A 26,670-nucleotide genomic window follows, 5' to 3' on the forward strand; every position below is an offset into this window, starting at 1 on the left:
TTTACATGAAAATAATGTTTTCAAGTAATTTCTGATTTTTCCCTAATTTTCTGTTAATTATATGAATTTTAAAGGATTTATTGAAGCTCAAAATAATTATTTTTGAATGAAAATGGCATATTTAATATTTTATTTCGACATTTATCAGCATGGGAATGAATTAGTGAAATTTTTAGAATTTTCTAGAATTTTTTATGAATTTTTAGGTTTTTTCTGGGATTTATTTGAAGAGGAAATGCATTTATTCTAAGAAAAAAAGGTATATTTATAATAGAAAAAAAAGTATTTTTACCATTTCTGAACTTTCAAGGGCCTTTTTGCAACGTTTCGTTGCAGAAAGACCCTAAAAACAGCTCTCGGTCGCCACTACAGGCGTAAAGATATAATTAAAAATCATTTAGGGTTTTATTGGAAATATATTATTAATTGCTTTAATGTTTTAGAAAAAAACGGAGGAGAGAGAATCCGCGGAGGGGTATATCTACAATTACCTATGGGGGGCGTCAGGCGTCAACTCCGTTGTTTTTGAAGGTTTTTTCTACAAAAGCGGAGGGAAGTTTTTGACTACGCGACGTGGCTCCATCGCGGCCGTCGGATGAGAATCCGACGGTGTGCGATGAAGACCATCGTCGGGAGGTAAGTTCACCGCCTGTGCGGCGCGTACAATGTGCGTGCACGGGCGGTGACATGGCAACATACAAGTGGATTGAATAGTGAAGAAATGCACGTTTACGTGCGTATCAAAACGTATGCAAAACGCGCTTTTTTTGAATTTTCTTTTGTTTTCTTATTTTCGCCAAGGGGTACGTGGCGCAAGGAGAAAGAACCCGCTTGTGGAATTTGAAAAGTCGTCTCCAATAGACGGGCGACACGTCAGCCTGCGGCTAAAAAAATTAAATTAATTAATAAATGAATTAATCCAATGGTTAACATGGGCTTAACTTCATTTATTAATAACTTTTGATCCAGAAGTCCGATTGAGATGATTTTTTTATGGATTTGTTCATCTTGATCCCCTCCCCTCTTTTTATCTGTACGGTTGGATCATTAAGATCAAGCTTGTATTGGTAGATATAAATTAATTACTCATTAGGGGTAAAATGGTAATTTATTACATTTTACCTAGGTATAAAAGCCAAATTTCGAGAGGAGGGGGGTCATTCTTGATGGTTCTCTATCACAGCTACAAGACAGAGAGGAGCCCCAGCCTTGATCAACCCTTTTGGTACTTTTTCCCTTCATTGTATTTGAACTTAGATGCATTTTGAATGAAATTGGTTAAGTTGTTTGTTTCTTTTTCTCGATTCTAATCTGAACTTCTAAATCGCTTGGCTTGAGCGGCATGTACAAGCCCTGATTAGGATTGAGAGGAGAAATTGAGGGATTTACCCAGGCATTCAGTTGCATTACCAAAGAAAAACTCTAAAAAATTTAGTTTTAATTCTTAGTAGATTGAACTACCCATTTCAGTTCTGAATTACCAAAGTTGCAAAAACAAACCAAACTCAATTTACCTCTTGGATCCTTTCAGTAGGATCAAAGAAGTCAATTTAGAGTCCATAATTCTTCTACTCATCTCACCTCTTCTACCCGCCCTTCTAAATTCTCATCTAATTAGGGTGACTTGATCCTCATTGAAGATTAAATTCACTCTAATTAGGACTAAAACACCAAAAAGATCATCAAATTGAATTTCTCACTCGCTTCCCTTGGACGACACTCGTACTTATCACTATACACCTTAAGTAGAGTTTTTATAAATTTTATTGCTTAAGCCAAAATTCACAACGACAAGGGCTAAAAATTCATAATTTTTACCCCTATTTTCGGCTTATCAATTGGCACCGTTGCCGGGGAAGCAACGCTAAGGAATTCAAAGTGCCTTTATTCATAAACGAAATAGGGCAAGTGTTGATCGAATTTTTTTTATAAGAATCCTTGTTATCAATTTTAAATTCAAAGTGATTTGGTGGCTAATGACTAACGAGTGTTGTGTTTGAATTAGTGGTTTTGTATGAAGCTTAGGTCTGGATTTGAATCAGGGAGCAGTGACAGAAATTCCCCTATAGTAGACTCCGCCACACCCGAATCATCTTTCACCGAACCCACATTCGTAGAGGAGACGTTGATTAGAACTTTACCAATGGACCCAATAGGCAATGGCATTGGAAATCCTGAGGTAGTTAACGATGGACGTAGGAGGATTAGAGAGTATTCCACACCAGCTGAAACCCCCATCTTAACCAGGGTATCTGCCCCTATTGGAGATGATGTGATGTTTAGAATTGATCCACACCAATTTCAGTTATTACCATCCTTTTTAGGGAAGGCAAACGAAGAGCCCTATGACTTCTTAGAAAAATTTTACGAAGCCTGTGATAGTTGCACTTATCCCAGAATTTCAAAGGAAGTTGTGAGAATGAAACTATTCCCTCATGCCCTTAAGAATAGAGCCAAGGATTGGTTTAGAACATTGGGGACAAATTTCGAATCGTGGAATGATATGGAGAAGAGCTTTCTAAAAAGATATTATACAGTGGCGAGGACAAACTCTTTCAGAAGAGAGATTAGAAACTTTCAGAAGGGAAATGATACCTTTAGCGAAGCATGGGAGAGATTGATGGTGCTCTTTAGGAAGTGCCCCCACCATGGCATTCAAAAATGGGAGCTAGTGCAAATTTTTTATGAAGGCTTGAATGATGTGGAAAAAGGAAGAGTTGATATTTCAAGTGGAGGAGCAATAGCAGATCTGTACGAAGATGAAGCCATGGCACTCCTACAAAAGATGTCCGACAATTTAGCCTATCACCAAGATGCCTCCGATCATGTTAGGGTTACTCCTCGGAAAGGTGGATTGTTGGATGTTAGGGGGGTTGAACCCCAGATTATTATGGATCGAATTGAAAAACAGATAGGTGTCATGATGGGAAAAGCCATAGAAAAGATGAATGAAAAAATGATCTCATTATGGCAGGGTCAGAATAGTGGAGGAGCACCCAACCAAATGAATCGATGTGAAATGTGCTCAAGTGATAGCCACACCAGAGAAGAATGCCCTATGATTTCAGAAGTGAATGATATAGGCAGGCAGGAAGGGAACAATGGTCAATGGGCCGCTAGAGGAAACTTGGGAGGATAGGGGTGGAACAACAACAATCGACCACCCCAACAACAGTTTCAATCCAAGGCGAACAATCCCCATCACCAACAACATTATCAACCTTACCGAAATTTTTCAGATCCCACTAATGCGACTCTCACCAAGGTAATCGAGGAGCTGCAAGAAGACAAGAAGAGGATGATCAAGCTTTTCGAAGAAATGGAGGAGAGGCATCGGCGAGAGATGGAAAAGCTCAAGGCGGAGGTTGGCCTTCACAGCGGTCAACAATTTGTGCACGGGGGAGCACCACAAGGTACTTGTGAAGACCCCATGAAGATGGGCGCCAAACCAGGTAAACTCCCTACTCAGGCCTGTATTAATCCTAGTAATTTACTTTATGTTGATAACATGTGTAGCATAGCTAATGAGCATCTTCATAACATGCATGCCATGACGGAAAAACAAGTAGGAGAATTAAGTGCTATATCAAAACTTAGAAGTGGGAAAGAATTGCCTAATCCATTTGCAGCTGTAGGGAAACAAAAGGAAGTAGAGGATAAGTTGGAGGAACTAGAAAAAGATGAAGAAGTAGGGGTAGAGGAAAATCTGGAAAAGGAACCCGACCCAAAAGCATACTACCCACCTATCCCATTCCCTAGTGCCTTATAAGCGAAGAAAGAAAAATCAAAATATAGCCCACTTCTTGAGTATTTGAAAGAGGCTACTGTTGAAATTCCTGTTTTAGATGCGATACAGTACATCCCTGATTATTCCAAATTTGTGAAAAATCTGTGCACACCCCCCCTAGGAAGAAAAAGAGGATTCAACTTTCTGAGAATATTAGTTCAATATTTCTGCATGAATTACCTCAAAAGCGCAAAGATCCGGGAGCACCAGTGATTAAATGTGAAATTAGGGGAGAAGTATTCACCAAAGCCTTACTTGATTCAGGAGCAAGTGTGAATATCATGCCTAAGGCTTTATTTGAGACCTTTAAATTTGGTGAACTACAACCCGTAAATTTAGAATTGCAGTTAGCGGACGGATCAATTAGAAGACCATGTGGTCAGTTGGTGGATGTGGTTATGAAAGTAGAAAAGTGCTCATTTCCTATGGATTTTAAAGTAGTGGATGTACAAATTTCAGGAAAAATTAGTCATGCACCCATTATTTTAGGATGCCCATTCCTAGCTACCGCAAGAGTGAACACTGATTGGAATGAAGAAAAAATTAAATTGTGCATGGGAAAAGAAGAGGTTGAGTTACCAATTTCTCAATTGATGAAATACCCCAATAGTAGCCAGGAAGATATTTATACATGTTCCCTAGATGATGATGATAATGAATGCAATGCCATAGAGAAAGTAATGTATGATATGATGGCAGTGAATGAGAGTGTTTATGAGGGGGAGAAGGATGACCGTAGTGAAACGAAGGGCGAAAGTATGAATGGCTACATATCTATGCCCACTAACGAATTAGAATTGAAACCTCTCCCTTCTCACCTTAAATATGCTTTCTTAGGTCCAAGAAAGACATATCCCGTGATTATCTCTTCGACCCTCACCATCGAGCAGGAAGTTAACCTATTAGATGTATTACGACATCACAAGAGCGCTATTGGATGGACCATAGAAGACATCAAGGGAATTAGCCATGATGTCTGCCAGCATAGAATTTTTATCGAGGAAGGATCCAAGCCCTCAGTACAACATCAATGTAGACTAAATCCTTATCTTTATGATGTGGTGTCAAAAGAAATTACCAAATGGCTGAAAGCGGGATTCATTTACCCAATTTCAGATAGTAAGTGGGTTAGTCCAATTCATGTAGTACCCAAAAAAACAGGGATTACTGTTCAAAAGAATCAGGATGGAGAAGAGATCCAAACTAGGGTAGCATCGAGTTGGCGAGTATGCATAGATTATAGAAAGTTAAATCTAGCAACAAAAAAAGACCGGTATCCTCTGCCTTTTATTGATCAAATACTTCAAAAATTAGCTGGACGAAGTTTTTATTGTTTCTTAGATGGGTACTCAGGATACAATCAAATTAGCATTCATGAAAGTGACCAAGATAAGACTACGTTCACGTGTCCTTTAGGAACATTTGCCTTTAGAAAAATGTTATTTGGACTTTGTAATGCACCAGCAACCTTTCAAAGGTGCATGAGTGCAATGTTTTTTGATCTGATTGGTATGTGCCTTGAGGTTTTCATGGATGACTTTTCTGTGTTTGGTGAATCTTTTGAGTGTTGTTTGTCTAACTTAGATAAAGTGTTACAGATTTGCGAAGAAAACAAGTTAGTGCTCAGTTGGGAGAAATCCCATTTTATAGTGGACAGGGGGATCGTCCTAGGTCACCATATCAGTAAGGAGGGGCTGGCGGTGGACAAGGCAAAGATCGAGATCATCAAGGAGCTTCCACTTCCATCGACCCTAAAGCAACTTAGGGGTTTTTTGGGCCATGTAGGCTTTTATCATCGCTTTATTAAGGATTTTGCCAAAGTGGCTAAACCTCTCACTTTGCTTCTATCTAAAGAAAAAGAACTTATTTTGAATGATGAATGCAAGTTGGCTTTTAATTTGATTAAAGAGGCACTAGTTACAACTCCCATCTTACAAGCTCCAAATTGGAGTGAACCCTTTGAGATTTTTTGTGATGCTTCAGATTATGCAGTAGGAGCTGTCTTGGGACAACGCAAAGACAAGAAACCTACAGCTCTTTATTATGCAAGTAAGACTCTCGACGCCGCTCAGGTAAATTACTTGACCACAGAGAAAGAGTTACTTGCAATTGTCTTTGCTTTGGATAAATTTCGATCTTACCTCATAGGAAGTAAGATTGTAGTCTTTTCAGATCATGTTGCACTTAAACATTTGTTAAGCAAGAAAGAGACAAAACCTAGATTAATGAGATGGATTTTACTAATGCAAGAGTTTGACATTGAAATTAAAGATAGGCGGGGAGTGGACAGTGGTGCAGCTGATCACCTCTCCCACCTATCATTGCCATCCCTAACCCCCATCATAGATTCTTTTCCTGATGAACATATTTTAGGAATTTCTACGCAGAAATTACCTTGGTATGCTCATATAGTAAATTACTTGGTAACCGGTCAATTGCCACAAGGTTGGGATTATGATGATCGAAAAAAGTTTTTTAAGGATATCAAGTATTACTATTGGGATGAGCCTGAATTATTTAGATTGGGAGTCAATCAAATTTTTAAAAGATGTATACCAGAGGATGAACAATGGAGAGTTTTGGAGTCGTGTCACTCATCTTTGTGCGGAGGACATTATGCCTCCAAGATAACTGCACATAAGGTCCTACAATGTGGCTTTTATTGGCCTCATCTTCATCGGGATGCATATGAATTCTGCAAGAGATGCATTCGATGTCAAGCTGTGGTAAATGTAGGTCGCAAGGCTTCTATGCCTCTACATCCTATTCTTGAAGTTGAGTTGTTTGATCTTCGGGGCATAGATTTCATGGGACCCTTTCCCCCATCTTTTGGATATGAATATATTTTGGTAGGTGTTGATTATGTCTCTAAGTGGGTAGAAGCCATACCAACACGAAAAAACGACCACAAAGAGGTTGTTAAATTTGTCAAAGATAATATATTTTCCCGATTTGGATGCCCACGAGCCATTATTAGTGATGGTGGAACTCATTTCAACAACAAAGTCTTTAAAGAATTGTTAAAACGATATGAAGTTCATCATCGTATTACCACCCCTTATCACCCTCAGGCCAATGGCCAAGTTGAAGTTTCAAATAGGGAGATTAAAAAAATCTTGAAAAAAATTATTAACCCTAATGGGAAGGATTGGTCTAGTAAGTTGCCTGATGCGCTATGGGCGTATCGGACTGCATATAAAACCCCGTTAGGAATGTCGCCATTCAGGTTAGTCTTTGGAAAAGCCTGTCATCTCCCTTTAGAAATCGAACATCGTGCTTTATGGGCTATTAAGCGACTTAATCTATCTTTAGATGATGCAGGTGAACATCGTTTATTGCAGCTGCATGAATTGGAGGAGTTGCGGAATGAAGCATATGAAAATTCACGCATCTACAAAGCCAAGATGAAAGCGTTCCATGATCAACACATACACAGGAAAGTTTTTGTCCCTGAACAAAAAGTTTGGCTATATACTTCTCGACTTAAACTTTTTCCAGGAAAGCTTAAATCAAGATGGGATGGACCTTACGTCGTATGCCAACATTTTGACAATGGGTCTGTCCTCATTTGCGATCCAACACATGGAGCCAAATTCAAGGTCAATGGGCAGCGTTTGAAACCCTTCTTGGAACACAAGCCGCACCCCCCCAATGAAGACATTTCTTTAGAAGCGGAGACATCACCATCTGCTTAGAGTTCTCGACAAGATTTGTTTTCTTTTATTATGTTTTAGGATTTATTTTCTTTGCATTATTTTCTTTTATTATGTTAGCTCCTTATTTTTGTTTTGTCTTCTATGGTAACTTTGACCAGGTTGCGGGCGTATGTGATTCAGCAAATCAACACTATGGCCAGGATCTCTTATTCATAATGCCATCGGGCCCAATGTCTCCAATATCACTGTTTGCCCTTCTCACCTCAGTTTTACTCTTCATAATTTTAGTAGCTATGCATTGAAGACCATGCAAGTTTTAGTCGGGGGGGAGCTGGGTCATTTAATGTGGTGAACTGTGACTCATGCATTTAATTTTAAAGAATATTATATGAATTGAACCTGCTTTTAATCATCTTTAACATGCATATACATGAGTCATACCTTTCATCCAGTGGTTTGAGAACATGTGTAGAGAAGTTAAGCTCCTAGAGCGGATCAAGAACATGTTGAGGTGCAACACATGTGATTCTGAGCGATGTGGATTCAATTTCAAATTGGGGAGGGTGTCTAGTAGGTGATTAGATGATGGAAAGTCAAGGGTAGAAGCTCTATGCTTCAAAGGGGAGTGATGAGTGAATTAAGAGCCCCCATTCCATCAGCTCAACATAGCCGATCCCACTTTTGTATTTTGTCCCACCATTAGCCTACTTTTATTCCAAAATAGTGGGCAGTCATGCTCCAAGTCCTATGCACAGAATACACCATTTCCATCCTCCTCATTTTTCCACACGCTTCACGCCATGTCCATCACAACTTGATTCCACCACCTTGCTTCCACTACCGAGGATATACCTATATCCCAAGTACGTCTATTGATAAGCCGAAAAATACACGTCAAAATACGTCGTCCTTGGGCTTTTAGACTTATACAATAAATTTATAATTCCCTTAATCACTAAATAGGAATATAGAGCAAGTAGGGGGTCGAACCACAAGGAGGCAACAAATCAGAATTTTTATCCAATTTTAATGGATTATTTCAAATGTGAATGAATTTTGTAATTATTAAATCTCAATTATCGTTAATAATATTCTTTAATTAATGAAAATTAAGTAAAACTTAATTTTGATTTTTAATATTTCGGCCAGACAATTCAAGATAAGAATATTATAATTTTAAGCTCAGATAAATTCAGATTATTAATTTCCCGATTATATAAATTTTAAAACAATTTTATGAATTAAAATTGGGAATTAAATAATCAAGAAAGGGATTTTAAATTGGAGTTCAAGATAGATGAGTTTTCGGTTCAAATTTTATTTTTAGGTTTTTTATATATTAAATTAAATTCCTAAACAATAAAAATTGAAATCTAGAGAGAGAAACTACATAAATTATCTTAGAGAGAGAAAATGAAGAAATTGGTGAAAAACTGAAATCTGACCCTGAATCAAAAATCTAATGAAGCAGAAATGTTTTAAATCGATATAGAATTAAGTACCAAAATCAGATCTTGAATCAGAATCAAAACAGAATGTTAATTTCATTCAAAACACACTTCTAGGGCATGTACATTCTGCCCATGCCTCGGCGTTTTAGAATCATTCAAGAAGAGTGATGAAATACAAATCAGAAACTTACAATTTTGATTGAAGAAGCAAGATCTGTCGACTTCTAGACTCCCTCCTGTGTCCTTCTTGGCCAATTGCTTGGGGGAGAGCATCCAAAAGTGAATTTCACCCCTTTCCAGACCTCCATTTAAAGATCCAACCATCTGGATTATAGAGGGGGTAAAGACGAACCTACCCTCAAAATTTCAGCCCAATCGGACTTGTAAGTCTCAAGATATCAAGGTTTTAGTGAGGGTAATTTTGAGCCATTGGATCTCTTGATTTTTCCTTAAAAATCGGATTTATTTTATTGGCTGGACTTTTTTCTCGTTTTCCGCTTCATTGGATCACGTGTAGGGCTTCGTTGTCCGCGTCGGCCGCCACATCACTTGAACTCTTCGTTGAACACAAAAAGACAAAAAACACTTTTGTTCTCCTCGTCAGCCGCATTATTTGACCGAAAGTATTGTAAAAAAAATGAGAGAGGTGAACTTACCGGCGTAATAAAATATTTTTATTGCTTTACGGCGTCGATTTCCGCGTATACGCGGAAATTCGACGCCGTAAAGCATAAAAAAAGAGAAAAGTTAGCGCGTGCATTAAATGCACGCGCTAACGAATTTATCTTTTATTTTTTTAAGGGAATTTAGCACCCTACAGGCTAGAACTTTCAAAGTTTGGCAGATACATGCCAAACTTTGAATTTGACATCCTACAGTCCAGATATTTTTAAACTGCCAGATCTAGGACGCGCCCGCTTAAGTGGATACCGCCTGCCTGCCAGGTGGAATCCGGAGAGTCCATGTAAGACGGGATTCCACCTGGAAGCCAGGCGGTGTCCACGTCAAATACCCGATTTCTTACGGGGATCGAAGGGAGAAGGGAGAAGGGAAAGGGGAAGGGGAAAGGGAAGGGGAAAGGCCTCCGGCGGGGAAGATTTCTGAGGCTGCCGGATTCGGGCGAAGATTTCGGGCGAGGATTCAAGAGCTTTAACCGGAAGAGGGGTCGATGGGGAGCCGAAGGTTGGTTTTTTTCTTGGTTTTTAGGTTTTTTTCTTCAGATTTTGAGGTAGGCTGTTCGGGGGGCCGTCGGAGGCCACGCAGGACGCCGGGAGACCTCCGGCGGCCACCGGAGACCACCTCTAGGTGATCTCCCGACAGCATGGCCTCCGATGGCCTCTAGAGGCCTGCTGCTGGAGGCCATGCAAGGAGGCCTCCGGTGGCCGTCGGCAGCCTGCGTGGCCTCCTACGGTTAAAGCTCAATCCTCTCCTCTCCAATCCTCAACCTTTCTTCTTATTCTCTTCTCGTCTTCCCATTTCTTCTTCTCTTCTGTTTTCAATTTTTCTCCTCTTTTTCTTCTTGCTTCGTCTTCTTCTCTTTTCTTCTAAATTTCTGCTCTCCTCTAATCTTCTTCCCTCCTCTTCATTTCTCAATCTTTCTTCCTATTCTCTTTCCCGTCTTCCTATTTCTTCGTCTCTTCTCTTCTGACTTTTTCTCCTCTTTTGCTTCTTCTCTTTTATTCTTACTTCTTCTCTCCCCTTCTCATCTTCTTCCCTCCTCTCCACTCCTCAATCTTTTTCCTATTCTCTTCTCGTCTTCATCTTTCTTCTTCTCTGTTCTTCTACGATCTTGGGTGAGAGAAGAAGTGCATACCCGCCATAAAGGCACTAAGAGGAGTGGGGTAAAACGAATCGGGGTCGAGAAGTGCGTACCGGCCTTCGTCGTTCTCCTCTTCTTGCAAACTTTTAAACCCAAGCGGCCTTTTAAACCCAAGACGGCCCCCCGGAGGCCTGGTGCCGGAGGCCCTCCCAGGTCGCGGAGGCCTTTCCGGAGGACTGGTGTGGGACATCTCCGGGAAGTCTTCCGGAAGCCTCAGAAATCTTCCCCGCCGGAGGCCTTTCCCCTTCCCCTTTCCCTTCTCCCTTCTCCCTTCAATCCCCATAAGAAATTGGGTATCTGATGTGGACACCGCCTGGCTTCCAGGTGGAATCCCGTCTTACATGGACTCTCCGGATTCCACCTGGCAGGCAGGCGGTGTCCACGTCAGCGGGCGCGTCCTAGATCTGGCAGTTTAAAAATATCTGGACTGTAGGATGTCAAATTCAAAGTTTGGCATGTATCTGCCAAACTTTGAAAGTTCTAGCATGTAGGGTGCTAAATTCCCTTTTTTTAACGCATGCACAGCGCGTGCATTAAATGCACGCGGCTCACCGACCACATATATATATAAAAAATATTCTGCCGCTTTTTTTGACCTTTCCTCTCGCTCTCTCTCTCTCTCTTCTATTTCTCTTGTTATTTATTCATTCGATGTGTCGATGGCGGACTTTTGACTTTTCTCTCTTCTTCTACTTCTTTTTAAATACGTAAATAATTAATCATCCAATCATTTGTCCGAAATTTGGACGAATGACGTGGATGCCTTAATATATATATATATAATGTTATAAAATGCCCAATAAAAATATATATATATATATATTAAAGATACGAAAAACATTTATGGGCTATATAGAGGTCAAAAAATTACATAAAAATATTCAGAAAATCCAGAAAAAATTGAATAACCCTTATTAACCTTTAGCAAAATATTTAAGGCCCTGTAAAAAATATTTCTTCACTAAAATAATGTTAAATTCCATGTATAAAATGATACAAAATATGAAATAATAATAAAATGAGAGTTTAAGTGATTTATCTTTATTTTAATATGATAACATGCAATTAAATCATTAAAACACAGAAATATAATGTAAAATTTATTCATTATTCATACTACTTTGCAGGTTATCATCTATCTCCCTTTCCACGGTATCATTACGATACTGCCTCTTCGTATCTTTTTCTGTCCATAATTCACTCTGCATTATCTAAATCTTACTCTTCCGTCCCTTCTCTATACACCCTCCCCATCATGATGGGAGTAGATAGGAGCTAAGGAGAGAAGGGAGAAGAAGGGGAAGGCCCTTAACAATTCTTTCTTGAGGGAATTTCATTCAAGGCCTTCTCCTCTTATACAAAATGATTATTTTTTCAACATTCGAAAGGCCATTGTATGTAAACTCCTAGGCCTATATATTGGTCTAAGTAACGACTCTAGCAGCCTAGTAACCTTTATAGGCCTCAGAAGTTAACTAAGTTAACCATCATATAGATTTATTAATGTCATGTTGACTTTAGCCCAATTGATCAGTTGAGTCTCCAACCCATAGGATGTTAAGCTAAACCTCCTTTCTAGCAAATACATGTATCGACTCACTCATTGAACATGTTCATCATCGGTTATCATGTACATATAGTCCCTCAACCACTTGACACTCCTAGGATGACATATTGTATGGTCAACTGTTAAACCCTAAACTGTGAGTTGATTTAATATTTATGCCTTCAAAATTATCAGAGAAACCTTGTTTAATATTTCACTACCTTGAGCAAGTACTTCATCTCATTATTTTCAATGAGTTGTTACCTATTATACCAACTGTAGATGATCCCTATCTTCTGTGAACACTTTCTGCTAAAGATCATCCATTATCTATCCTTAGTGTCCTCACACTAATGGCCACAAGACCGACCACAGTCATCATATATTAAAACCTATAATAAAAAACATAAATGCTTATTTTATTTATTTAAAACTATTTGACTAGTTTTATATCATTTAGTTGATTTTATCTTTAACAAATAGTTAAAATCACCAAAGAAAGTTATTATATCAGTATACTTTGATGTCCTTATCGAGTATCATTTGAATAAGAAAATCAAGAACACATGCTTGAAGACTAATGATGTCTGTATGGCAATCTCATCATAATTAACTAAGTTTGATCACATATTCATAGACTTCATTATAAGCATCACACATGCACTGTAACGAAGATGTTCTATTATTGAACATGACGAGATATGGATAATGTCATTGGCTTGCCAACCACATATATTTCCATTAAAAGCTTCTCGACAATTTTATTTATTTATCTGGATTTTATGTTCTTTCAGTTTCATGAAGGCCTCTTATTTCTTTATCATTTGGAGTTAAATACCTCATAGATAAAAAGACATGAATGCAGGAGCTCTCCTTCTTTCTTCTTACAATCATTATTTCTCATAGCGTATATCCCTAGTTCTAAATATTTAAAATCAAAGAAAACATCAATGTTATTTCAAATCTTTATTTCAAGACCCAAAAAGAGAAGTTAATGAATAGTAAGAATAATATACCGAAACTTGAATAAATAGCCAAACCTAGTTTGAAAATTTGTTTATGGTGTGAAGTCCTTTTTTTGAAAACATTTAGTTTTATTATTACTCCTAAAATTGTGGTATTTTTATTCTAAATTTTTCTTGAGCATTATCTAAAGAATTCTCATTTTAAGATACAAAGATTTTCATCAATTCCATGTCTTCTTTAAAGTGGACTACTTTATTCACATTAGAATTGAGATTAGTTGTATTAATACTAAGAAAACTTTTATCTCAAAATGAACATATTTTTGGCATTGCCTGTAAAATATAAAAATCATTTTGAAATTATAATTTTAGATTTATTTTCTCAATAACATTCACTTTTTTGCTGTATGCCAAACATTTAAATCTGAGCCATGTTGAATTGTGCATTTTTATTTGTATCTTGAATAGTAAACAAATGTAAATATTATCTTCCCGGCATTTGTTTTTCATTTACCTTTGGCGATCCAAAGGTAAAAGTTTTTTAATATTTTATGAACATGATATACCTTCATCACTACCGCAATGGTAAATACATGATGATTAAATTATTAAGAAGAACAATATCGCAGAATAAGTTTTATATTTTGATTATGTATGAATTAAAATAATTAAAATGTTTTCATTCCAAATTATGAACTTTATGGTATCTTTGAGCGTTAACAATTCAAAAAAGATGGAAGAAAAGATAATAATAAAAGTTAGAAAACCTCTTCTTGGTACTTACTAGATTCTCTGACAGTAAGTTTGACTAATATTTAGGTATCAAAGCCTTAAAAAAGAGGAAAATGATAAAAAAAGAGAAAGAACAAAGTTTGAAAGAAAAGAAAGGGCAGAAGTAAAGAGAGGAAGCGGATAAGAGTTTCAGACGATGAAACCAGGAGAAAAAAAGGAAGTTGAAAAGAGTTTGACGAGTCCCTCTCTCTCTCTTTCTCTCTTTCCTTATTGGCTATCCTGGGTTATTTCTTTGGCACTAATAGTTAAATTATTCATCATTTCCAATACCGAAACACGATACAGGCTCTTTCTCCTGGTGCAATAAAAACCAATAGAATGCACAGATATAGATCCGGGACGCGGGCGGGATGAATTTTTCATCTTGGGACGAAAAAAGCGTCTCGTCCAGGTGCACGGATGAATTACTGGATGGAATTTTGTCCGAGGATGACCGGATGGGACATCTCTTTCCATAGAACGAAACATTTGTTCGTCCAGAATCTTCAGACAGTGGACGGATGAAAGGTGGACGAATTTTGAATTTAATAATTTGTCAAGATTCCAATAAAAATATTTGTTTAGATTTGAAAATTTTCAAAAATTGAAATTTAATCCATTATTGACTAACAATAAAATGTCTTTCATACATGAATTTATAGTCGTATTGTAGTAGTTAATTACAATATTTGATCACTTGACCAGATAAGTAGCTTAAGTTTTGATTTTCAAATACCCTTTATCCTTTTATTAATTTCACGAAGAATGCAATAAATCTTTTGAGTGATGTGAAGGTTTTATAATTTAAAGCCCACCAAACTGTAAAATAATTATTTCGCAAAAATTCTTTTGATTGTTACATGGTAGGAATTTGGATTTAAATTTCATTAGTTAAATTCCAGATGAATGTAGATATTTCATTATTTTATTCCCAATTAAATCAATCTAATGAAAAAGTGTCTTAAAATGTCTATTACAAATGAAACAGATGGGTATTCCATGGAATTTCCTTGCTTTAATATGACAGAGGGTGTGCATAATTGATCAGTTTTCTTAAGTACTCTTATATCCATCTTACAATGAGATGAGCAATAGAAAATTTCATATATCTCTGACGACTACCCTTCGAGATGTACCTTGGATTTGAAAGGATAACACACGAACTAAAATGGAAAAGAAATTCAGAGTAGGGCTAGATATGGGCATGTGGTGTTCATCAGTCACAGCGAAGGTGCACCAGATAGTATGGATCATTTTTTCATTATCTGAGACAGAATATTGATGCATAGTTCATGCAGCCGTCCATCCAACTCTCTCAAAATCACCTTCACTTTTGGTGTAGAGTGACGGTGTTGAGATTGCCGTCTCACCTCTCGCACTTTTACTCTGTCCACAATGAAATCAAATCAATGTCGTATGGAAAAAAATGTAAAAATGTTGTTGAAAAAATTGAATGTGATTAATGGGTAGCAAAATGCTGCATGCTCGAGACACTCGAACCCTTATGTCTTCACACCTTTGTCTTTATAAGGAGATACAGACAACAACATTCAACTGTAAACAATAACCCAAAATGACTCCGTGGTCCAAGATGAATATCTCTAAGAAAACCATAAAAATAAATTAAAATCCTTTCTCCTCTTGGGGGAGGGGGTCCCTGACCACTTAGAGGAGAGAAAACACTATATTACATAAGGGCCAATATCTCCACCACAAAAAATCCTGTAATTTGGAAAATAAATAAGTAATCTGACTCATAAGGCAGGACTCAAAAGTTTCAAAATTTCACGATTAACTTCCTAAGAAGATAATTTATCTCGGAAAAATTATTTAAAATTCATAATGTCCAAAAGAATGGTGGAAAAGTGTGTGAGACCCTTGGGCACATCTTATATACTCCTTGGACAAGTAACTCAGATTAGACTTTTTCTCTCTCTCTCTCTCCCTACCAGTTAAGGTGGCAAACAGCCCAGAAAGGGTCAACAAGGAATACAAAAGCAAATCAACTTTTGTTGGTATCTAGAGATACATAAAATATTCATCGGATCACCTATCCAAGGAAAGCAAAATATCTTGAATCAAAAATTCCTTGGATCACCTTATCCTTGTCCTTGGCTCAAACGCAATGCACTTTCAAGTGGCAAACCAACATGTTTAGAATCATAAACATGTCCTGCGTTTAGACAAAGTCAAATTTTAGGCGTAAAAATGTATTTTCTCCACCAGCACAAACTAAACCTGCCGCACATCTGAATGCATATCAGCTACTCTACGGCGAGGTGAATCACAAATATTTGCCAAAGCCCAAGAAAATGTATTCAATATTGTGTATTTAAAATGGAAAGTCCTACATTCACATTAAAAATGGAATTTTGGGGACGAAAGATAAGAGCTATGAAAAAAATTCAAACTAACGCATTAGAGAGAGATTCTTTGTACGCATATGGAAGACAAATAACTGCGTTCACAAATGGAGTAGAAGCACGACTTACCGTAAAGCAGGAAGGATGTAAACCCATCCACCGCCTTCATGTTTTTTCCCGTTTACGCTATTACGTGGAAAGGAGAGAGATAAGACAAATAATCATGCTCAAGCAAAGGTCAGAAAGTGATAAAATGTAACTCACCGTTACAAGAGTTGTCGTTGTCATCATCAGTGTCGAGCGCAACACATCCCTCTGCTCGACATCCAAAGTTGCCCCAGCACTGCACATAGCCTGCTCAAGTTGAGTCTTCAGGTACGCGATCAATGATGTTACTTCAGTGATTGCCAACTTCTTCGTAGAGCAAACATAGTCGGAACCCTTACACAGTGGCCCGAGGATACACAAATATTCTTCAATCAACTCCCAGTACTCCTGGCGCAGGGCATAATCTTTAGACGACGTCGAAAGGAAACTCACGGCCATATGGTCCAGTACCTCTCTCTTGGCAAGAGTACGTTCTAACATAATGAAGGTGTAGTTCAGCATGTTGGACAGTCAACCTTTATCTTGATCGAGTTTGGGAGCTCAAACATTTTTCACATATCAATTTATTTCTCCATTCGTTGTGTGGATTCTGTGAATAGCGTTGATGATGGCTTGCACACGTGAAACGACTATTCCCAAGGGTGCAACTGTTGTTGTACTATATTTGTCGGCTTGTGATTCAGTTGGTTCATCCGTGTCCAGTGCTGCATTTGTGTGAAAATTTCGGCATCATAGCGTACTTCTTGCTGGTGCCCCAAGATTACGAATGATCTTCAATCCCGCGTGGACTACGAGGTTGAGTACATGGGCAATGCATGGTACGTGTCAATCGATAGTGAACTATGGGTTATGGTCTTTAGTTGATCTACAATATAGGCCAGCATCGTTCTGCTTTTAGATGTATTGTCTTTGGTGATGGCACAAAGCTTCGACTTGATTCCATATTCATATGCAACTTCCACGATGATCCTCGTCAAGTTGGTGCCGTAATGGGATCCCTTGATCTGCCGGATAGCAAGGAGTAGCTCACAGAGCTTCTAGTCGGCATTAATCCAGTGGGCAGGGACACCTAAAAGGGCTAGATTATTTTGTGATGTCCAAGCGTCCACTATAAGGGAGACACTGTGAACGTCAGCAAACATCTCTATTAATTTCCCTTGGACTTCTCTATACATGTTATAAGCCGTTGCTTTCACCACATCCGGACTAGGGATGTCCCCGAACACTTGTGTCCCGTAGAACCATAGTCTTCGAAACGACTTCCTCTTGACAAGTTGCCAAGGAAGGTCGTTGTTGCAGATGAGCTTGACAAACCCCTCCTTCGTACGTTGTGCGGTGATGCCGTGTAAGTACAGCTTGTGGGATACTAATTCGTGATTACAGGTAAAATGAACCATATACTTTAGTACATTGGGCTACATGATACGGAAGCGGAACTGTTTTGGTACACACTGAGTAGCAGGGGGAGAAGATGACAACTCATTCAAAAACTCATTCAAATAGATTGACGGTGAGATAGGTGGATAGATACACAGCGGGATTGTTAGATCAACACTAAGATACATCGAAAGTGAGATAGATAGGTGGACAGTAAGATAAATAGATAGACAGTGAGATAGATAGGGAGAGAGAGAGTTCCACTGCAAGATAAATAGATAGATGGACATATACAGAGAGATAGATACGTAGACTGATTAGAGAAATAGAGAGATAGGGCATTTTTCAGCAGTCAAAATTAGCATAGGATCCACAAATTTTACTCTAAGATACATAGATATTAAATAAAAAGATAGATTTATAGTGAGATAGATACACACTGAGAAGATAAATCAGATGGCACATACCTCGACGTCGGGGAAGCGGTCTTCGACTATGCAAATGGGCGCGGAGGGCCACCGACCTGGTTGATTGGGGTTGTACTGCGCCAGAGGCCGAGCTGGGGAGGTCTTCTTCTTTCAATTTCTAAGAAAGCAGCTGCCAGCTAGGGCGCGTTGGTTATTTCAAAAGAGACTATGAAATATAAATTTTATTCAAAACTTAAACTTTCGTTCGAGACGAGGGACGGGACGGTTTTTATCCCGGACGTGACGAAAAACCGTCCGCCGGATGAAAAACTGTCCCGTCCTTCGTCCCGAGGAAAATTGTGGACGTCAGACGGGACAAACTTCGCCCCGCCCCGTCCATCGTCCCCGTCCTGGACGATCCAGACCTATATGAAGGGGAGTACGCAAGCCGATCGTTTAGATTAAATTAACTCTGGAAAGCTTTTATGATTTACTTTGATAAATCAAAATTTCCTTATAAATACTCGATGTTGACCAGAAATAATCGTCAAAACCGATATCATTTCTCACAACCTGGACTGACGCAGTCAAAGTTCATATCCTATCAGCCATTCACTGACCAAGGCGAATATCATAATGGGACAAGGCAGAGTTAAGAGAGAGAGATGCTCATCTAAGCTTAGGCCATCAGTTTTGGAGAATCCAGACTGGTTTTATTTAAATACTGCCACGCGGCTTCTTTCTACAAGTTCAAATTCGTCGCCAGGCCAAATCTCCACGTGTATCTCGACATCCGAGCCGATTAGAGCCATGTCCACATCCGCACCAGCCCAAAACTCTTGACCCAGATAACAGAGACATACTTCAGGCCAAAACTACGGAGTATTAATACCGCCTTCCCTCCCCCAGAAAAAAATATTGTCTGCTTGTTTCTCAAGGAAAGAAAGCGAAACTCCAACGACGAACAGTATTTAATAATTTAGAAAACCCGTATTCACTGAGAGAGTTCTTGCACCGAAGAGCGGGAACGTGGAAGGCGGGCGACTTCTGCAAGCCTATAAATAACCAGCGAAGTAACAAAGTGTACAGCAAAGCAAAACAGCCATCCATGGCGTCACCGTTAGCGTCTTCCTGCGACTGGCGGCGCCGCCTGGCCTGCATCGTGTTCCTCGTCGTTGTTGCCGAGTCCGGCGCCGGCGCGCAGCGGCCCAAAGCTCTCGTGGTGGCGGTCGTCAAGGACGCGGCCACGGGCCAGTACGTGGCTCAACTCCGGCAGCGGACCCCACTCGTGCCGGTCCCGGCCGTGGTCGACCTCGGCGGCTCCTTCCTCTGGGTCGACTGCGACCGCGGGTTCGTCTCCTCCTCGTCCAGCCCGGTGCGGTGCAACTCGGCTCAGTGCGCCGCAGCCCGGTCCGGCGCCTGCATCAACGACACCATCTGCGGCTTCCTCCCGAACAACCCCTTCATCCGGACCAGCTCCATCGGCGAGCTAGCCGAGGACGTCCTCGTCGTGGCCTCCACCGACGGCTCTAACCCCGGACCGCTGGCCACCGCGGCGCGCACCCTCTACGGATGTGGCTCGACCGGCCTGCTCGAGGGGCTCGCCAGCGGGGCCAAGGGCATAGCCGGGCTCGGCCGCAACCCCGTCGCCCTCCCCTCCCAGCTCGCCGCCAAGTTCGGCCTCCGCCGCCGCTTCGCCCTCTGCCTCTCCAACACCGTCGGCGTCGCCTTCTTTGGCGGCGGCCCCTACCGCCTCCTCCCCGGCGGCCTCAACCCATTCCTCCCCAGCATCGACGTGTCCTCCTCGTTGCTCTACACGCCGCTCCTCGTCAACCCGAAGCCCACCACGGGGGCCTTCTCCTCTGGCCAGCCGCCCCCCGAGTACTTCATCGGCGTGACCGCTATCCAAGTCAACGGGAAGCGCGTCGCGGGGTTCAACGCCGGACTCCTCACGATCAACAAGAAGACGGGCCGGGGCGGGACGAGGATCTCGACCGCCGAGCCGTACACGGTCCTGGAGGGCTCGATCTTCCGGGCCGTGGCGGCGGCGTTTGCCAAGGAGAGCGGGCTGCGGTCCGTGCCGCCGGTCAAGCCGTTCGGGTTCTGCTTCGACTCGAGAAACGTCGGGGCGACGCGGGTAGGGCCGAACGTGGCGCAGATCGACCTGGTGCTGCAGAGCGCGCAGGTGTTCTGGCGCGTGTTCGGGGCTAACTCGGTGGTGTACGTGCGCGCGGAAGTCTCCTGCCTCGCCTTCGTCGACGGCGGTCCGGACGTGACGAGCGCCATCGTTATCGGCGGGTGCCAGCTTCAGGACAATCTTCTCGAGTTCGACCTCGCCTCGTCCCGGCTGGGGTTCAGTTCTTCTCTCCCCTTCCGTCGGACAAGCTGCTCCAACTTCAACTTCACCTCCTCCTCGCCTTAGCCTCCCTGGCTCTGCGTCCTTCGAACACGCTCTTCTTTTCTCCCCCTCTCTTTCTTCTTCTTCTTCAGACGACGGCCAGTATCGTTTTCTGTGGGTTTTCGCTCTACCTCCCGACACTATCGTTTGTAATAGGGGAAATACTACGTAGCATCATCAACTTTCTGTTTTGTTCAAAAAATAGCACCAACTTTCTGTTTTGTTCAAAATATAGCACGCGCCAACAAGAAGACGCCAAGTGGCGTCTTCTTTTTGCCAGCGATGGTCAAAATGCTGACGTGGATTCCACCAGGGTAGCCAGGTGGACTCCACGATGGCATCCACGCCAGGTGGACTCCACGTCAGCATTTTGACCATCGCTGGCCGTTGCCGCCGCTGCCCGTCGCGGGCGGATTCCACCGTGGCTGCCCGTCGCGGGCGGCCGCCGCGGGCGCCCGTCTCTGGCCGCCGCCGCCGCCCGTCGCCGGCCGCTGCCGCCGCCGCCGTCCGTCTCCGGCCGCCTCCGCCGTGGTCGGCGACCGTCTCCGGCTGCCTCCGCCGTCGCCGGCCGCCCGTCTTTTTCTCGCCCTCGCTCACCCTCTTCCTCGGTCCTTCCCGTTTTCTCCTTCTCATCGTCTCTCCCTCTCTCCACTCGTTCTCTCTCTCTCGACCTCTCCCCCTCTCCTGCTCCTTCTCTCTCCCTCGCTCTCTCTCCTCTCCGTCTCACCCTGGCTCCCGCTAGTTCTCTGTCTCCCATCCCTCTCTCTCATGCTCTCTGTCTCTCGCCCCCTCTCCCCCCTCTTTTTCTCGTTCTCTTGGTCTCTCGCCTAGTTCTCTCCCCTTAACTCTTTCTCGTTCTCTCTGTCTCTCATCCCCTCTCTCTTTCTCGTTCTCTCTTTCCGCCCCCTCCCTCTCCCGTAGTTTCAGCCTCATTCTTCCACTTGTTCGCCCTCCCTCTCCCCACATTTCTTAACACCTCCCTCTCGCCCTGTCCCCCGCTCTCTCCCTCTCGTTTTCTTTTCCTCTCTGTCTCTGTCTCTGTGTCTCTGTCTCTGTCTCTCCCTGTCTCTGTCTCTGTCTGTCTGTCTGTCTGTCTGTGTCTCTCTCTCTCTCTCTCTCTCTCTCTCTCTCTCTCTCTCTCTCTCTCTCTCTCTCTGTCTCTCTGTCTCTCTCTCTCTCGCTACTTCTGTAGCCCTCTCTCTCGCTCGTTCTCTTCCGCTCTCTCCCTCGTTCCGGTCTCACCCTCCCTCTCGTTCGCTCTCCCTCCCTCCTTCCATATCGCCCTCTCTCCCGCTCTCACTCTCTCCCTCTCGTTTGCTTTCTCTCTATTTCTCTCCTACTCTCCCATTCCTCCCTCCCTTCCTCTCTCTGCCACCGGCTCTCCCTCTCCTTTCTCAAGGCCCTCTCACTCTCGCCCTCTTGCCCTCTCTCTCACCCTCTCTCCTGCTCACCCTCTCCTCCTCTCTCACCCTCACTTTCTCTCTTCCTCTCTCTATCCACCTCCCTCCGTCTTTCACCTCTCTCTTCCTCTCGATTCTCTGCTCGCTCGCCCTCACTTTGGCTCTCCTTCTCTCCCTCTCTCATTCTCTCTCATACTCTCTCCCTCTAGCCTGCTCCCTCTCCCTCGCGCTCTCTTTCCCTACTGAACTCTCTCCTTCTCGCCTGCTCTCTCACTCTCTCTCCCTCTCACTTCCCGTCTCCGGCTCTCCCTGTCACCCCCTCTCTCTCTGTTGCTCTCTCCCGCTTCTACTCTTTTTAGCTACTCCCTCTATCCCTCCATAACTCTTGCAGTCTCTCTCTCTCAGTCTCGCCCTCTCACTCTCTCACCGCCCTTCTCTCTCCCTCTGGTATTCTTTGTCTTTCACTATCTCAGTCTCACTCTCACGGCCGGCGGCTGGCGACGGCGGAGGCGGCCGGAGACGGTCGCCGACCACGGCGGAGGCGGCCGGAGATGGACGGCGGCGGCGGCAGTGGCCGGCGACGGGTGGCGGCGGCGGCCAGAGACGGGCGCCCGCGGCGGCCGCCCGCGACGGGCAGCCACGGTGGAATCCGCCCGCGATGGGCAGCCACGGGCAGCGGCGGCAACGCCCAGCGATGGTCAAAATGCTGAAGTGAAGTCCACCTGGCGCGGATGCCATCGTGGAGTCCACCTGGCTACCACGGTGGAATCCACGTCAGCATTTTGACCATCGCTGGTGAAAAAAAAAGAAGATGCCACTTGGCGTCTTCTTGTTGGCGCGTGCTATATTTTGAACAGAACAGAAAGTTGGTGCTATTTTTTGAACAAAACAGAAAGTTGATGATGCTAGGTAGTATTTCCCCTTTGTAATAAGTGCGGGATGAATAATAACTGCCAGTGGCGCAAATCGATAAAGTTCTGGGCTGTATATGTTAGATCTGCAGGATTCTTGCATCGATTCTCAAGGATGATGAAGATCGTACATGAATGTAAATCAATGTAAAACATACCTGAAGTCTCTCTGAGTAATGGGATGCTCAGGAGAAAAGTCAATTAGCTTATGACGCAAGGACCTGGCCCCTATTTATAGGAAGAGGAGATACTTAAGCCTCTTAAGCCTATCTTAATTAATCCCATCATTATAATTAAGACAAGCTTAGTCTCTACACAATTAATAACCACACTTATTGTTATAAATGTCTTAATCCCGTCATTAAGTGAATCACATATGAATTGGGATTTATAACTGATAGCTTAACAATATGCAATTATATACATACATATATATAATTGTCCATTGATTAAGAAATTAATCTAACAGTATAGCCCGGAAGAGAACCAGTACCATTAAGTTCTGGGCCACTCTTCGTCTTCCTCGCCGTCTCTGACGTCCAGCGGCCCAAGGCCCTCGTGGTGGCGGTCGCCAAGGAAGCGGCCACGCGCCAGTACGTGGCTCAGCTCCGGCAGCGGACCCCCCTCGTGCCGGTCCCTGCCGTGATCGACCTCGGCGGCTCCTTCTTCTGGGTCGACTGAGACCGGGGGTTCGTCTCCTCCTCGTTCCAGCCGGTGCGCTGCCACTCGGCCCAGTGCCCCCCTTCCGGGTTCAGCGGCTGCAGCAGCGGCACCATCTACAGCTTCTTCTCAAACAACCCCTTCATCCGGACCACCTGCAGCGGTGAGGTAGCCGAAGACGTCCTGGTCGTGGCCTCTGTTGGATATTAATGTTGACTCTGTTATTATAGGAGTTTAGTTTGAATATTTCAAGGAGCAAATCAAGTCAGAAGTGATCATTGATTGTTAGGGAGATGTGGAGGCAAGAGCAGATTTTGACGAGTTAAAGACTAGTGTCTTCGAAGACCAGGCCCATGGACAGGTGTGTGGTCCGGGTTGTTTAAGTCCATAGGCAGTTATGGGAGAGTGCCTATAAATATGTAGGAGTTTCATTGTTGTAGTATGCTATAACTGTGATATTTTTTCTTCATTAAAATTTTCTTGAGCATTACCTAGAGAATTCTCGTTTTAAGATACAAACAATTTCATCAATTCCATGTCTTCTCTAAAGTGGACTACTTTATTCACATTATAATTCAAATTAGTTGTATCAATACTTTGACAAATTTTATCTCAAAATGTGCATATTTTTGGTATTGCCTGTAAAATAGACAAATCATTTTGAAATGCCAATTTTAGATTTATTTTCTCAATAACATTCACTTTTTTGCTGTATGTCAAACATTTAAATCTGAGCCATGTTGAATTGTGCATTTTTATTTGTATCTTGAATCGTAGACAAATTTAAATATTATCTTCCCGGCATTTGTTTTTCATTTACCTTTGGCCATTAGGTATAAGTTTTTGAATATTTTATGAACATGATATACCTTCATCACCACCGCATTGGTGAATACATGATGATCAATCATTGATTGAACAATATAGCAGAATAAATTTTATATTTTGATTATGTATGAATTAAAATCAGTAAAATGTTTTCATTCCAAATTATGAACTTTATGGTATCTTGGAGCGTTAACAATTGGAAAAAGATGGAACAAAAGAGAATGAGAGAAGTTAGAAAACCTGTTATTGGTAATTACTAGATTCTCTGAGAGTAAGTTTGACTATATTTAGGTATCAGAGCGTTAAAAAAGAGGAAAACGATAAAAAAAGGAGAAAGAACAAAGTTAGAAAGAAAAAAAAGGACAGAAGTAAAGAGAGGAAGCAGACAACTGTTTCAGAGAAAGAAACTAGGAGAAAAACAGGAAGTTGAAAAGAGTTTGACGAGTCCCTCTCTCTCTTTCTCTCTTTCCTTCTTGAATATGCTTGATTATTTCTATAGCGTTAATAGTTAAATTATTCATCGTTTCCAATACCGAAACACGATACAGGCTCTATCTGCTGATGCAATAAAAACAAATAGAATGCACAGGTTTGAAGGGGAGTACACGAGCCGATCGCTTAGTTTAAATTAACTCTGGAAAGCTTTTTATGATTTACTTTGATAAATTGGAATTTCCTTATAAATACTCGATATTGGCCTGAAATAATCGTCAAAACCGAGATCAGTGCGCACAGCCTGGACTAACGCAGTCAAAGATCATATCCAATCAGCCATTCACCGACCAAAGCAAATTATCATAATGAGGACAAGGCAGAGTTAAGAGAGAGATGCTCATCGAAGCTTAGGCCATCAGTTTTGGAGAATCCAGACTGGTTTTATATAAATACTGCCACGCGGCTTCTTTCTACAAGTTCAAATTCGTCGCCAGGTCAAATCTCCACGTGTATCTCGACATCCGAGCCGATTAGAGCCATGTCCACATCCGCACCAGCCCAAAACTCTTGACCCAGATAACAGAGACATACTTCAGGCCAAAACTACAGAGTGTTAATACCGCCTTCCCTCCCCCAGAAAAAAATATTGTCTGCTGGTTTCTCAAGGAAAGAAAGCGAAACTCCAACGACGAACAGTATTTAATAATTTAGAAAACCCGTATTCACTGAGAGAGTTCTTGCACCGAAGAGCGGGAACGTGGAAGGCGGGCGACTTCTCCATAAAAAGACATGAAGGCATGAGCTTTCCTTCTTTCTTCTGACAATCATTCTTGGTCCTAGCATATATCCTTAGTTTTAAATATTTGAAATCAACCAAAACATAAAATTTATTTCAAATCTTGATTTTAGGATCCAAAAAAAGAATTGAATGAATAGTAGGAATAATATACTGAAAGTTGAATGGAGTAGCAAAACCTAGTTTGAAATACATTTTTATGGAATGCCGTCTTTGTCTTGAATCTTTTAGTTTTCTTATTACTCTTAAAAGTTCAATATTATTTCTTCATTAACACTCTCCTGAGCATTATCTAGGAAGTTCAGATTTTAAGATACAAACATTATCTAGGAAGTGCACTACTATAATAAAAAACATTAGTTCTATTTACGCTATAATAATTTTAATCTTAAAATGAACTTATTTTTTTCATTGTTTGTAAAATAGATAAATCCGTTTGAAATGAAATTTTTAGATTTATCTTCTGAATAAGTTTTACTTTCTTTTTTGTGTGTCAAACATTTAAATCTGAACCATGTTTTATCGCGTATTTTATTTGTGTCTTGAATCCTAAACGAATTTAAATATTAACTTCCTGGCATTGATTTTACATTTATTTTGACAATTTGTTATAATGTTTTTTTATAATTTTATGAACATTAAATACCTTTATCACTGCTTCATTGGACAACACAAAGGGATTTAAATCATAATGATAAAACTATTAAGAATAACAATATAGCAAGCTTTAAAGAGGCGAATTGATAACTTATAAAAAATTGATTTTGGGTGGAGCATTGAATCGGAGATTATTATGAAATTACTTGATTAAAAGGAATGAAGTGTTTTTACAGTTTTTGAACGCAATATTATGGATATGGCGATCACCACGAGTTTCACAATAAATCGTATATTTTGATTATGTAGGAACTAAAGGCAATTGAATTTTTCATTCAAAATTGTCAAATTCTATGATATCTTAGAACGTTAATAATTGTGAAAAAGATAGAAGA

At 41.4% G+C, this 26,670-nt stretch overlaps 1 non-coding gene and 1 pseudogene across 1 annotated transcript; one reads left to right on the forward strand and one right to left on the reverse strand.

Moving 5' to 3' along the window:
* Positions 1-2,547: 2,547 nt before the first annotated feature.
* Positions 2,548-2,655, reverse strand: LOC144714295 (small nucleolar RNA R71). The gene has a single exon (XR_013584309.1). It is a non-coding gene; the product is annotated as a small nucleolar RNA R71 (small nucleolar RNA).
* Positions 2,656-19,311: 16,656 nt separating this feature from the next.
* LOC144711570 (putative aspartic proteinase GIP2 pseudogene) lies at positions 19,312-20,716 on the forward strand (annotated as a pseudogene).
* Positions 20,717-26,670: the final 5,954 nt, after the last annotated feature.

The sequence above is a fragment of the Wolffia australiana genome, chromosome 1 (assembly GCF_029677425.1).
Source record: "Wolffia australiana isolate 7733 chromosome 1, ASM2967742v1".
In the NCBI taxonomy this organism is placed as follows: Eukaryota; Viridiplantae; Streptophyta; class Magnoliopsida; order Alismatales; family Araceae; genus Wolffia; species Wolffia australiana.